The sequence below is a fragment of the Staurois parvus genome, unplaced genomic scaffold, assembly GCF_062004578.1.
Source record: "Staurois parvus isolate SC_StPar_1 unplaced genomic scaffold, SC_StPar_1.0 ptg000885l, whole genome shotgun sequence".
Taxonomy (NCBI): Eukaryota; Metazoa; Chordata; class Amphibia; order Anura; family Ranidae; genus Staurois; species Staurois parvus.
In genome coordinates this window covers 1,843,458-1,857,860 of record NW_028318681.1, presented here as the reverse complement: position 1 = coordinate 1,857,860, position 14,403 = coordinate 1,843,458, and the positions used below count along the sequence as shown (strand labels likewise).

The 14,403-nt window shown below is 44.1% G+C and overlaps 1 long non-coding RNA gene across 16 annotated transcripts in view; it reads right to left on the bottom strand.

Moving 5' to 3' along the window:
• LOC149442481 (uncharacterized) overlaps positions 1-14,403 on the bottom strand; it is an 876,277-nt gene that overhangs the window by 622,290 nt on the left and 239,584 nt on the right. For 15 of the 16 annotated variants that reach the window (XR_016307175.1, XR_016307176.1, XR_016307168.1 and 12 more), the window contains one exon: positions 13,205-13,256. The exons of the other annotated variant lie outside the window; for it this stretch is intronic. This is a non-coding gene — a long non-coding RNA (uncharacterized LOC149442481). The remainder of the gene's footprint in view (positions 1-13,204; positions 13,257-14,403) is intronic. 16 annotated transcript variants of the gene reach the window in all.

Here is a 14,403-nt window from a genome sequence, read left to right as displayed (position 1 = left end):
GGCTTAGGGAACGAAGACTGGAAAGGTCTGCCAACCAAGTCCGCCCTATGTGGATGCTACCCAGGGCACCATCTCCAGCAAACATGGTACCACCTAGTCCTACCACACCCAGTGTTGAAGAATCCGAACCAATGCAAATAGGGTTGCTACGAACCTCACTTACTCCGGAAGAACGCCAACGCCGTGCCTCTATTACGGAGAACCCAGCCATTATGTATGAAATTGTCCCGCAAAGCTATGTAAGTCTCTGACTATCCTGCCTGCTAAACTACCACCTGCAACCATCAACCCTGCTCACAATGCCATTTCTGTCTCATTCCAGCTTCCGGAAAGACCCCTGCCAGTGTCCGCTATCATTGATTCCGGGGTCTGCAGCTGCTTTATCGACTCAACTTTCGCCCTGCAACATCAGATACCCTTAAAAGCCAAAACGCAGAGACTGACAGTATACTTGTAAAAAATATATAAGTGAACAGCGCAAACATAGACCTCTACATCAAATCAATATACAAAGTGCAAACATATATAAAAAATTAAATAAATAGTGAAGTCCATCAAAATTAATAAACATAAAATTCAAAAATAGTTTGTGCAAACAGAAATTTTCAAATTCTTCTTCTATTATAAAGAAACTTCCACCTTCCACCCGTGAAAACCAACATCAAATGCACTCACCAGATTAAGGTGAATGAAACGCCTTTTAGGAATTTATGGGATCCTAAACCCTCTTTGGTATCCACTCTATAGGAATCCTCACCTCCAGCATAGACTCCACCATCAACTCCACCATCCAACCAGGGAGAAAAAAACTCAGATAGTGTAATATTGCAAAACACCATTCATAAGTGAAATCAAGGATTAAGGCCACTCACATTATAATCGCTTTAAAAAGGCATATTTATTAAGACCAGCTTCTTTCCAGATGAACAGTAGATGTAAGGCAACCTCTCACAGAATCTCACATCACAGCTCCAGGTTACAGCAGAAGCTCCACAGAGACCACACATATACAGATCCCAAAAGATGGCCGCTGGAACGCACCGCTCAGCGTGCGCTCCACTCACCGGAAGTGACGTCAGACGTACGGGGTAGTGACCGGAAATGCGTCAATTTCCGGTCACTACCCCGTACGTCTGACGTCACTTCCGGTGAGTGGAGCGCACGCTGAGCGGTGCGTTCCAGCGGCCATCTTTTGGGATCTGTATATGTGTGGTCTCTGTGGAGCTGCTGCTGTAACCTGGAGCTGTGATGTGAGATTCTGTGAGAGGTTGCCTTACATCACTTATATATTTTTTACAATTTGTGTTGATCACATTGCACAGCAGCAGGATAGAACCTATAGTAGGGTGTTTCACTAGGCGCAGGAAAAAAATTTTTTAGTTGACAGTATACTTGGCTGACAGATCCAACATTAAATCTGGGGCAGTCACTCAGGAGACCATTCCGCTACCCATTGTAATACCTCCATCTAGTCACAAGGAACTACTATGCCTGGATGTTATTGCAGCACCACTGTTTCCAGTTATCTTGGGAATCACATGGTTACAAGCCCACAACCCCAGCGCGAATTGGGTATCTGGTGAAGTGGACTTTAAATTGGCCTACTGCCACAAGCATTGCTTACCTCAACTTCCTGCTCAACCTGTGCCCCTACTGTGTATGGACATTGATGCTGAGGTATGCCAAATCGTTCCTGCAGCCTACCATGACTTCCTGGATGTTTTTAGTAAACGTGGTGCAGACACCCTTCCACCCCACAGACCCTATGACTGCCCAATTTAACTGCTACCCGGGGCTGAGATTCCCTTCGGTCGGATCTTCCCACTGTCAGAGCGTGAGTTGGAGGCACTGAAAGACTACATTGATGATAATCTAAACAAGGGGTTCATCCGCCCCTCCACCTCCCCAGCAAGAGCAGGTATCTTCTTTGTAGAAAAAAAAGATCATTCCCTCCGTCCACGTGTAGACTACAGCAAGTTGAACAATATTACGGTTAAAAACAGCTATCCCTTGCCATTAGTCCCAGAACTAATCCAAAGACTCAGGTCCGCAACCGTATTTACCAAGTTGGACTTAAGAGGGGCATACAATCTCGTATGAATCCGGGAGGGAGATGAGTGGAAGACAGCCTTCTGTACCAGATTTGGGCAGTTCGAGTACCTAGTCATGCCCTTTGAACTATGTAATGCCCCTGCAACCTTTCAGCACCTGGTAAATGACATTTTCAGAGACTTCTTAGATAATTTTGTGATAGTCTACCTGGATGACATTCTGATTTTTTCCACATCTATTGAACTTCACCGAGGACTTGTGCAGAAGGTCCTCGGTCGCCTCAGACTACACAGACTATATGCAAAGCCTGAAAAATGCGAGTTTGAACGCCAGAGCATTCAATTCCTAGGATTAATTATATCCTCTGAAGGCTTTAGGATGGACCCCCAAAAAGTCTCTGCCATCCTGGAATGGCCTGCACCATCTGAAAAAAGAGGAATACAACGTTTCATAGGTTTCGCAAACTTTTATAGGAGATTTATCAAAGGATTCTCATCTATCATTGCTCCTATCAACCAACTGACCAAACAAGGGGTCTGATTCTGTTGGACACCAGAAGCTCAAAGCGCTTTTGACTCATTAAAAGGACTATTTACTTCAGCACCCATACTAAACCATCCAGATCCAGCACTACCCTTTGTGGTAGAGGTAGATGCCTCGGAGAATGTTGTTGGGGCTGTCCTATCACAGCGGCAAGGCCTGCAACTCTTACTTCATCCAGTTGTCTTTTTTTTCCCGTAAGCTATCCCCTGCGGAGAGAAACTATGATGTAGGGGATCGAGAATTACTTGCCATCGAGCCAGCTTTGGAGGAATGGAGGTACCTTTTAGAGGGAGCAGCACACCCCATTTTGATCTATACCGATCACAAGAATCTGGAGTACCTGAAGACTGCGAGACGTCTAAAACCCCGACAAGCCAGGTGGGCACTTTAGTTTCGCCAGGTTTATATTTCACATTACCTACAGACCAGGCTCTAAGAATATCAAGCCCAATGTTCTGTCTAGGATGTCCAATGATCCTAAGGATCCTCCTACCCCTGATACGGTGCTCTCAGCAGGCAACTTCTGTCTTTTACAAACAGACCTTTTTTTACAAATTCAGCAGGCATCTTTAGGGGCTCCTTCCCCACCAGGAGTAACTCTATCCATTAGAGAAGGTTTACTCTGGTCAGTAGACAAGATCTTTGCACCAGAAAGTATCCGATTGGTCATTTTGGGGCTATGTCATGACCATCCCCTGGCAGGACATTTTGGGGTCCACAAGACTTTAGACCTAGTGCAGCGCCTGTTCTGGTGGCCTGATTGGGAGAAGGACTGCAAAGCTTATGTAAATTCCTGCCCCACATGTATATGTAACAAGGGCAACAGAAGCAAGACCTGGGGATTGAGGCCCCTACCAGTCCCTGTTCGACCTTGGGAAATTATCTCAATGGATTTCATTGTAGAACTGCCACCATCAGAGGGATGTTCGCCCATTTTTGTCGTAGGGATCGTTTTTCATAAATGGCCCATTTTATTGCCATGAAGGGAGTACATTCTGCAGCTGAGACTGCCCAAATCTTCATAAGAGAGGTGGTGAGGCTCCATGGTGTTTCAGGGAACATTGTCTCGGATCGAGAGGTACAATTCACTTCAAAATTCTGGAAAGCACTCTGTGAGAAGTTGAAAATGGGACTCTTTCTCTTCCACTTATCACCCTCAGACCAACGGGCAAACGGAAAGAACCAACCAGACCTTGGTACAATACTTTCACTGTTTTACGTCATTTCCCCAAGATGACTGGGTATCAGTTTTATCCTTGGCCGAGTTTGTATATAACAATTCAAAACACTCGGCCACGAAACAGTCCCCCTTTTTCTCTAATTATGGATTTTATCCTGTGTTTCTATACAAAATAGTGCCTGAATCATCAATTCCAGCGGTCCAAAACACTTTTGAATTCCTTCAGCAAAACAACAAGGTGCTACAGGAGACAATCACAAAAGCTCAACTGGACAACAAAAGATTCTTTGACAGGAAAAAAAAGGGGGACCTGGTCCTGGAACCTGGTGAGGAAGTATGGTTGTCAACAGCCAATTTAAAATTGACTTATCCCTCAAAGAAGCTAGGTGCCAAGTTCGTGGGACCCTTCCCAGTAAAAAGAAAGATTAATGACGTAGCATACGAGCTTACATTACCGGAATCACTAAGGATTCACCCGGTATTCCACGTATCACTGCTCAAAACCTTTTCCTGGCCGGGGATTGGGGCCACCTGAGCCAGTGATCGTCAATGGTGAAGAGGAATATGAGGTAGAGACAATTATCGACTGTAGAAAGAGGAGGAACCAGCTCCAATATTTAATTAAATGGAAAGGATATGGACCTGAAGACAATTCATGGGAATCGGAATCCAACATCCACGCTAAAGACTTAATCTTGGCAATCAGACGTAGGCATCCAGAGAAAATGGCCCAGTTGGCATCCAGAGGCTGCCCTTGGGGGGGGGGGAGCTGTCAGGGATCGTACCCTCGCCGATGCACATCTATGCGCCTGTGCCGGATCCCTGTCAGCTGTGGCAATGCACATGGGAGCATGCGGTTACACACATGCGTACTGGCGTGCACATCATTGCAAGGCGGGCTATTTAAATCACCAACACACTTTAGCCTATGCCTTCTGGTCTACAACATCCTGTACTCCATAACCTGATTCTGTTGCCTATATCTGATCTGACCCTGACAAAGAAAGAACTCCGCTTGCACCGACCCAGCTTATCCCTGACTATCCGCTTACCTGCTCCCTTGTACCTGATCTGTCCGATTGATCCTGACTTGGCTTGTCTGACGCTGCTGCACCTACGTTCCTGTATCCGTATCTGGCCTATATCCTGGTTACCGCCATACCTACCTGCTGCTGAAACTACGTTCCTGCATCCGCACCTGGCCTGTATCCTGGTTGCCGCCATACTTACCTGCTGCTGCACCTACGTTCCTACATCCGCACCTGGCCTGTATCCTGATTGCCGCCATACCTGCTGTTGAAACTACATCCCTGCATCCGCACCTGGCCTGTATCCTGGTTGCTGCCATACTTACCTGCTGCACCTACGTTTCTGCATCCGCACCTGGCCTGTATCCTTGTTGCCGCCATACCTACCTGCTGCTGCACTTACACTCCTGCACCCGCACCTGGCCTGCACTCGGATCGTCCGAGTCATCACCTGCCTCCTACAGTCATCTCAAGACCCACCAGGCACTCGTGCCACTCCTGGCTCGGTGCCCTCTGTCCCCACTATCAAGGGCCCCGAGTGGGAGTAGTAAGAGGACGCCATCCTCTCCACGTCAGGCTCCCCAACCAGGTACGTGACAGTTACCAAATAAACCTGGGTTTATATATAGAAAGGCATCGAATCTACGGACCAAGCTGGTTAAAAATATAATTTCCCCTCCAAGGAAAAATCCAATTAAGATGTTTGATCTCAAAGGGTTTTTCCCATGTAAAAAGTGTAATATCTGTAAAACAACAGGGATGAAAACTAGGAAAATAGAGAGCTTTATGTCACAGGTCACGACAAAAGAATTTAAGATTGATTAGTTCATAACATGCACTACCCCTTATGTGACCTATTTATTGGAAACTTCATGTAAACTTCAATATGTAGGCAGAACGACTAGGTCACTGTGTAAAAGACTCAGAGAACATGTCTCTAATATAAAGAAGGGGAAGAAGGACCATCATTTGTCCAGGCATTTTAGAGACGTCCACAAATGTGATCCAACACAATAACGATTTTGTGGAATAGATGAAGTGGAGGGACACTGGAGAGGAAGTAACAAAATTATAGAAATCTCTAGAAATGAAATGTTTTGGATTTTCCAACTGGACACTTTGAAACCTAAAGGTCTGGATGTTGATCTGGACCTTAATTGTTTTATTTCAGACACATAAATAGTTTTACTATATATTATATTAAATAGGGATTTAAGTCTAAATTTTCTAGTTGTCCACGTCCCATCTCCCATACCCAGCTCTGGGATATTAGCATACTGGTGGAGTGTAATGGTAATTACTATTTATATTCTAGACGGGCTTTAAGCTCAGTACAGAGATACCGTTTGCATGACGGGTTCTATTAGTTTCTAGTCTATTTTAGAATAGATATTTAGGGGATTAGGAGTAGTTGCCTTTCCACTGGATTAGAGGTATTTTAGATGAACGTTTGGTATTTTAATACATGGTACCGTATTTGCCGGCGTATAAGACGACTGGGCGTATAAGACGACCCCCCTACTTTTCCTGCTAAAATGTAGTGTTTGGGCTATACTCGCCGTATAAGACTACCCCTCTTCCAGTGCACACCAGTGGGAGGAATAGTGCCCCATCATCGGTATCAGTGGGGGGAATAGTGCCCCATCATTGGTATCAGTGGGGGGAATAGTGCCCCATCATTGGTATCAGTGGGGGGAATAGTGTCCCATCATTAGTATCAGTGGGGGGAATGGTGCCCCATCATTGGAGTCAGTGGGAGGAATAGTGCCCCATCATCGGTATCAGTGGGGGGAATAGTGCCCCATCATTGGTATCAGTGGGGGGAATAGTGTCCCATCATTAGTATCAGTGGGGGGAATGGTGCCCCATCATTGGTGTCAGTAGGAGGAATAGTATCCCAACATTGGTGTCAGTGGGAGGAATGGTGTCCCATCATTGGTGTCAGTGGGGGGTGGAATAGTGCCCCATCGTTGGTGTCAGTGGGGGGGGGAATAGTGCCCCATCGTTGGTGTCAGTGGGGGGGGGGAATAGTGCCCCATCGTTGGTGTCAGTGGGGGGGAGGAATAGTGCCCCATCATTGGTGTCAGTGGGGGTGGAATAGTGCCCCATCATTGGTGTCAGTGGGGGGTGGAATAGTGCCCCATCGTTGGTGTCAGTGGGGGGGGGGAATAGTGCCCCATCGTTGGTGTCAGAGGGGGGGAGGAATAGTGCCCCATCGTTGGTGTCAGTGGGAGGAATAGTGCCCCATCATAGGTATCAGCGGGAGGAATAGTGCCCCATCATTGGTATCAGTGGGAGGAATAGTGCCCCATCATTGGTATCAGTGACACCAATGATGGGGCACTATTCCTCCCACTGACACTTGCTGACTCTGTTCTCGTATGGTGCTGCTGCAGCCAGCATATGTGGTTGCAGCAGCACCTCTACACTGACCACTTACCTGCTGGTCCTGCACTCGATTTTCGCGCGGCCGCTCGGCTCCACCCTCTCGCCGGTGATTGGCCGCCTGTGTGCCTTTCCTGAGTTACAGTTCTGGCGGCCAATCGCTGGTGAGGAGGCGGAGCCGAGCAGCCGCGCGAACTCCAGTGGCCGAACTGAAGGCGCAGCCGCGCTTCCTGGACCGGATCGTCGTGGGACCGGAACCAGGTAAGAAATAGCCCCTGCCCACCCCTGTACTTAGTGTCCCTTCCGTTAGGGGAAGGGGCGGGGCGGCGGCGGCACCGCGCCGCCCCCCTAAAAAGTGTCATGTCATGTTATACCGGCGTATAAGACGACCCCCGACTTTTGAGAAGATTTTTAAGGGGTAAAAAGTCGTCTTATACGCCGGCAAATACGGTAATTGGGTTTTATTATAACTGTGTCTAGGTGCCTTATTTCTATTTTTAAACTCATTCATTTTTAACCAAAATTGTATAGTTTTATATAGGGGTAAAATATTCCCATTTATTTGTCCACTAATAGATAGATTTATGAGGTATTATATGCTATGGGGATTATTTATAGGATTCATTTGCATATAGTGTTATGGATATTGTACATTAATAACAATTAATTAATTTATTCATATTTATTCATGAGATAGTCAGGAGATTTTTTTAAAATTGTGTATTTATTATTATTTATCTATTTATCCAATATTTATTTGAATAGTGGATGGATAGTGCATATACAATTTATACCACTAGATGGTGTTAGGTATAATATTATGCATTGCTGCTATTGTTATCGTATGCCCGGGTGTATATGTGTGCGGGTGTATATGTGCGGGTATAGAGTGTTATGCCAGTTATGTCCCCATGATATGTATATAGAGCATTATACATACTAGCATTTATATACTGGCCCATTTGAGTTGGTGGTTTTCATTTATTTTATCAGTGGGCTAATGCCCTATTTCAAGATGGCGCTATCGGTCTGTGTTAAGGGGAGGAGTGAGAGTATATAAGTGGCCGCCGGTCTGACGTACGCACCCTTTGTGAAGAAGTCGGAAGTGACGAAACACATCAAGGACTTGACATCGGACATAGACATAGACCGGAAGTTGCGGAGTGGCCATCTTGATTGAGGTTTATTCACTGATTGACGTTTTTTCTGAGGATTCATGTTCCCCACAATGGAAGATAATGCGTTTTACTACTGTTTTAATTGTAAGCATAACTTTAATAAACTAGACCCTTTTTCTAAGACTTACTACACTATAAGGATCTTGTTTTTTGACCCATGTCGTGATGCCATATGGAGATTGAACAGGGCAGGGATTATCAGATGAGGAGAGCCATTTATACTTGTGGAAGTGTTTAGTCCGGTAAGGTGCATGGTGTGTAAGGTGACGGGGAGTGGATTTACATTACACTAATGCTGTGAAATATAAGGGGAGCACTTTTTGGTATCCCAAAGAATATTGCACTATTATATGTTTTTTGTCGGAGGTAATACCGATGGGAGAAAAGGACGGCATGGAGCACCAGTTTTTGTGGATTATTATGAGATAGAAAGTCGTTTACAAGCTTTGATAGGGTAAGGGTGTTTAATACAGCCACTTAGAAGTGGACACTGAGTGGCGTGACACTTTATTAGCACCGGGTGGTTATTATATTCCCTAATGTTTTGTGGGGTAATGCACTATGTAGAATTTTCTTTTTGAGGAACACATGGATATAAAGAATGCCTTCATGAAGGTGGACTAATTTTAGGAGCACAAATTCACATTGATTTGAGGATATCACACACATCGAGAGACTGTTATCTTAAATACTATCTCCACCATCAGGAGCTCTGGTGGAGACGGGTTGGTACTTAGACCCTGCACCTCGGGTAAGCCTGCATCATCCATTAGGATGACCTGCCAGTGTACTTATCCTGCTGGTCTGTGGGAACCTCTCTACTGCTATAGCTACTGGTCTTCGAGCCTGAACCCCAGGACATGACCTATTCACTGATCTACCTCCCCTCTACCCAGCAGCATCAACCATTCTGGTCCTGAGTTTCAGATGGGCACAAAAAGTCTGGAAAAAATAATGAGGGTGCATGGGGTTAAAAGGCATTCTTGGGGCATGTGGAAGAAATCCAGCAGAAGTGCTTGGGTATAACTTTAATTTTTTACACAATTTTTTCTAAGTCTTTTTTTCCCCATCACATAGGGGACATAAAGTCCCTCATGTGATGCATTTTTGGTGACTGACTCTTGATGTCTCACCTGCTCTGAAATGAAACTAATAGAGTGCAGTTCCCATACTAAGCTCGAAAGAGCAGGGCCCTCGAACCCCTCGTGTATCACATTGTATTGGTATTGTTCTGTCACATGTTCTGTCCCCCTTTGTAATGTACAACGCTGAGCGAACTATTGGCGCTTTATAAATACTGTATAATAATAATAATAATAATACTGGCTGGGAAAAGGGACACCACCACTCAGAAGTATCTCTTATATGTCCCTTCTGAGTCATTAACGGGAAGGGGAGATCAGCAAATGGACATTCACAGATCTCCCTACCATCTACACGGTGGCATCTGCCATGCTCGTCCCAGGATAACCGGGATCAGGCATGGAGCCTGGAAATCTGGTGGAGGAGGAACCAAGATTGCCAGTGGGGGACACCAGAAGAGGAAGATTGGGTCCACTCTGTGCAATACCATTACACAGAGAAGGAAAGAATGACATGTTTGTTTGTTATTTTAATTAAAAAAAAAAAACAAAAAAACAACAACAGAATTTACAACCGCTTTAACAGGTAAGGGAGAACTCCCTCCCTTTTACCAGCTATGCTGGGGCTAGGTTTGCTACTAAGCACAGTGCGGGGAAATACAAGTGTAACATGGTGCAAAAGGAACTTAGACTTTAGAGCAGTGGTTCTTAACCTTGTTGGAGGTACTGAACCCCACCAGTTTCATATGCGCATTCACCGAACCCTTCTTAATTGGAAAAATAAAATATGATTTTTAAAATTCAAAACATAGGTATATATTTATACATAGGTGCACAAAATGAACAAAACCGTTAAGAACAAAGAACAAAACCATTAAAACATGTTTTTCACACAAAAACAAAAACATAATAATGAATATTTACTGCACGAATCATATGAGTCGGGTGTGGGTCTTCACCTCCGCTGAACCCGCGAGACTGACTCACCGAACCCCTGGGGTTCGATCGAACCCAGGTTAAGAACCACTGCTTTAGAGGGTTAGTTCACCTTTCCCTAAAATCTGCCATGGCATTTTAAGTGCCTTGCAAAGAAGAGAAAGGAGTGTGATTGGCCGGCTATAAGGGGAGGAGGAGGCCTCATTTTTTTTTAAGCATCTTGCAAAAAAACAGAAAGGAGCATGATTGGTTGGCTATAAGGGGAGGAGGAGGCCGCAATTTTATTTTTTTTAAGCATCTTGCAAAAAAGAGAAAGAAGCGTGATTGGCTGGCTATAAGGGGAGGAGACCGAATTGTTTTTTTTTTTAAGCATCTTGCAAAAAAGAGATTGATTGGATGGCTATAAGGGAAGGAGAAGGCCTGATTTTTTTTTTCTAAAACAGATCTGGCAAAAAAAAAAAAAGAAAAAGATTACCAGACTTTCAGTGATGGGGAAGGCCAGATTTTTATTTTTGTCATTTAGGGTTTGTTCACACCATGTTCATTTAGCTGCATTTTAAGGAGTGTGATTGGCCGGCTATAAAAGGAGGAGGAGGCCAGATTTTCTTTTTTTCTTTAAGCATCTTGCAAAAAAGAGAAAGGAGCGTGCTTGGCAGGCTATAAGGGGAGGAGGAGGCTGCTGGATTTTACTTTTAAAAACATCTTGCAAAAAAGAGAGCTTGACTGGTTGGCTATAAGGGGAGGAGGAGTCAGGATTTTTTTTTTTAAACAGGTCTGGCAAAAAAAGAAGAAAATGAAAAAAGGAATGTAACTAGCAGACTTTCAGTGATGAAGAAGGCCAGATTTTTATTTTTGTCATTTAGGGCTTGTTCACACCATGTTTATTTAGCTGCATTTTACTTCATGCCATCATACATGTGTGGAGGTGTACAGTAAAATGCAACTCAACAGACATGTTATGAACAAGCCTTTATTTAGAATTACTGCACCGGATGGTGCTAACGTGAGACCCCTTCGGTATAATTTAATAACCACCCAGCCCAGAGAATGAGTATATGCAACTTTCTGAAAGCGGAACTAAGCTTCCATTGCCATAATCAGTGAGCAGGCAGGCTTTTTATTGCTAAAGAGACATGCAGTGTATTTGCAGTAAAATACAGCTACCTGCCTGCCCGCTGTCTTCTCTGGCTATGTAAACTGAGCTGCACATGCGTATGGTCACTGTGTGCTGGGATGATGGCCTTCTGAGCATGTGCAGAAATGACTTCATCCTGCACCAGCCAACGAAGATGGCTGATAACTAACACTGCCAGGGGAATCATATGGTCGTGTGTGAAGATATGCGCATGTGTATAATACAACTCTCAAAAACAAGAACTGGACGTGCCCAACTCATGCACATGCGTAAGCACATTAGCATGGTCATTACACTCACGCACATGAGCATGAGTAAGCATGGGTGTTTGGCACCCACTTGCCTATTTAAAGCTGCTGTAGAAACCAGAGGATTGCTGAGTGGTCGTCAGCTCCTACTGCCTGTGACCTGATTCTGTGCTCACTCCTGTGTTTGGCCCGATCTGTTTGACTCCGCTTGTTCCTGATACTCTGTTGACTCCGGCTTGTGACCTGACTCTGCCTCCTGCCAGCTGTTCCCATACCTTCTCTGCTAAACTTTACTTTCCCTGGCCTGGCTCGGAGTACGCTCTGGTTCTCGATTCTGTACCTCGGCTACCTGGCTACTACCGACTTCTGCCCACCTGAGATCCTGCATCCACCTGCTCACCTGCTTGACTACTGCCTGCTCTTCTGCACCTGCTACAGCGCCTTCTGTATCTGTAAGTTCACCAGTCTGCCTGCTGTCCGGCATCTCTTCCAGCCAGGATCTCCAGCAAGGCACCCATGCCCCTCCATGCCCTGTTATCACCTGTCATCAACTCCAGGTGAAACAGGACAGGAGGTGTAAGGGAAAGCCCTCTCGTCAGCTTGCCCTCGACCAGGTATGTGACAGTCACCTAGGAGGACATGCCATTGAGAGACAAGACCATTGAAGGAACAGTAAGGTTAGCTCCATTTTAAGTGTGAAAACAGGAAAATGTTTCTTAAAAAAAAAACACTGCTTTAATAGTGATTTTTATTCTAGGGTCTCATATTCTATCATGTTTAGGGTTTTTTTTTTTTTTAGAAAATAATAAAGATATATATCTTCTATAGCTCTTGTCAGGTGATTCATTTAGTTATTTAAGCCTAATTATACACTCAACAGCCACTTTATTAGGTAAACCTGTTCAATTGCTTGGTAACACAAATTGCTAATCAGCCAATCACATGGCAGCAACTCAATACATTTAGGCATCTAGACATGGTCAAGACGACTTGCTGAAGTTCAAACCGAGCATCAGAATGGAGTAGAAAAGGGATTTAAGTGACTTGAACATGGCATGGTTGTTGGTGCCAGATGGGCTGGTCTGAGTATTTCAGAAACTGCTGACATACTGGGATTTTCAGGCACAACAATCTCTAGGATTTACAGAGAATGGTCTGAAAAAGTGAAAATATCTAGTAAGCGGCAGTTGTGTGAGCGAAAATACCTTGATGATGTCAGAGGAGTATGGGCAGACTGGTTGCTGAGACATTCAAATGGTAGGGTTAGAATTTGGCGTAAAAAACATGAAAGCATGAATCCATCCTGCCTTGTATCTATGGTTCAGGCGGGTGGTGGTGGTATAATACACACACACATCAATTCAGGGAAGTCAAACCTCTTGCTCTATATGTTGAATTTATTCCAGGTAACAACTGCACAACAATGGTTGAGCTTACCTGCACCTGGTGAAGAGTGGGGACACTTGAAACGCTTGTGCAACTGTTAAACCTGAAATGAATTAAACATATTGATTGAGACATTTTGGAATGCAACGACTTTCCTGGATTGATAGGTCTATGTGACAGTTTGGAGCCTGTCAGTTACCGGCTATATTTATATATACTGTATCTCTAATCTTACAAATGTATCGGGCTACATTGGATCCAGTCAAGCTCTGTATATATATCTCCAAGGGCCAATTATACATGACAGAAGCAGAGCACACTGGAGAGTGCAGATAAAACCACTTTAATACAGAAAACATTTACATTGTACCTGCATACAAGTGAGTTGATCAGTGCCTATCACCACAATCAGCTCATCCAAAGGTGTACCATATTCCAGATGTAAATTTAGTTTCATTGAGAAGTTGACTATGGAGACTTTTCCCCAATTGTTTGGGATTTTTACAGCCAATATGTAAAAAAAACAATTTTGTGTAGTTTCACAATAAATAAAACAATACTTATAAAATGCAGTCATGGCCAAAAATACTAGCACCCCTACATTTCTGTCAGACAATGCACCACTTTGCCCCAGAAAATTGTTGCAATTATAAATGTTTAAGCATTCTCATGTTTATTTCTTTTGTTTGTATTGATATGAGACAAAAAAATGGAGGAACAAAAAGCCAAATCTGACATATTCCATGCAAAATGCCAAAAATGGACTGGACAAAATTATTTCGACCCACCATAGTACATAAGGAAAACTTGAAATGTACAATTTGTCATGCAAGACCCCAAGCGTTTCAGAGTCATAATGCTCCTTCTTCAGGGATATTTCTGCATGAAGGTTAGTTTAATCTATGGAACTGAAATTGCAATTTTTGAATAAATACACTATCAATATACAGATATATGTAAGTATGCAATACTCACACTAGAGTGAATATAAGGTTGAAACATCAGCCGTAGCATAAAAACAAACCACATGACCATCACTTCCCCACTTGTGTCCCCTTAGGGTCCCAGCTTCCTGTGGCTCATCAAACAGTCTGTCTAAGTGATAGGTACGTAAGGGAGGCTGCATTAATGTCAGTCAATACAATCAAAAAAAGATGTAAAAAGGAAGTAACTGCCAAACACCCACCAATTGCTCTTTATGATAGATGTCTGCACAGATAAGGTCCAAAAGCATCCATCTAAGATGACAG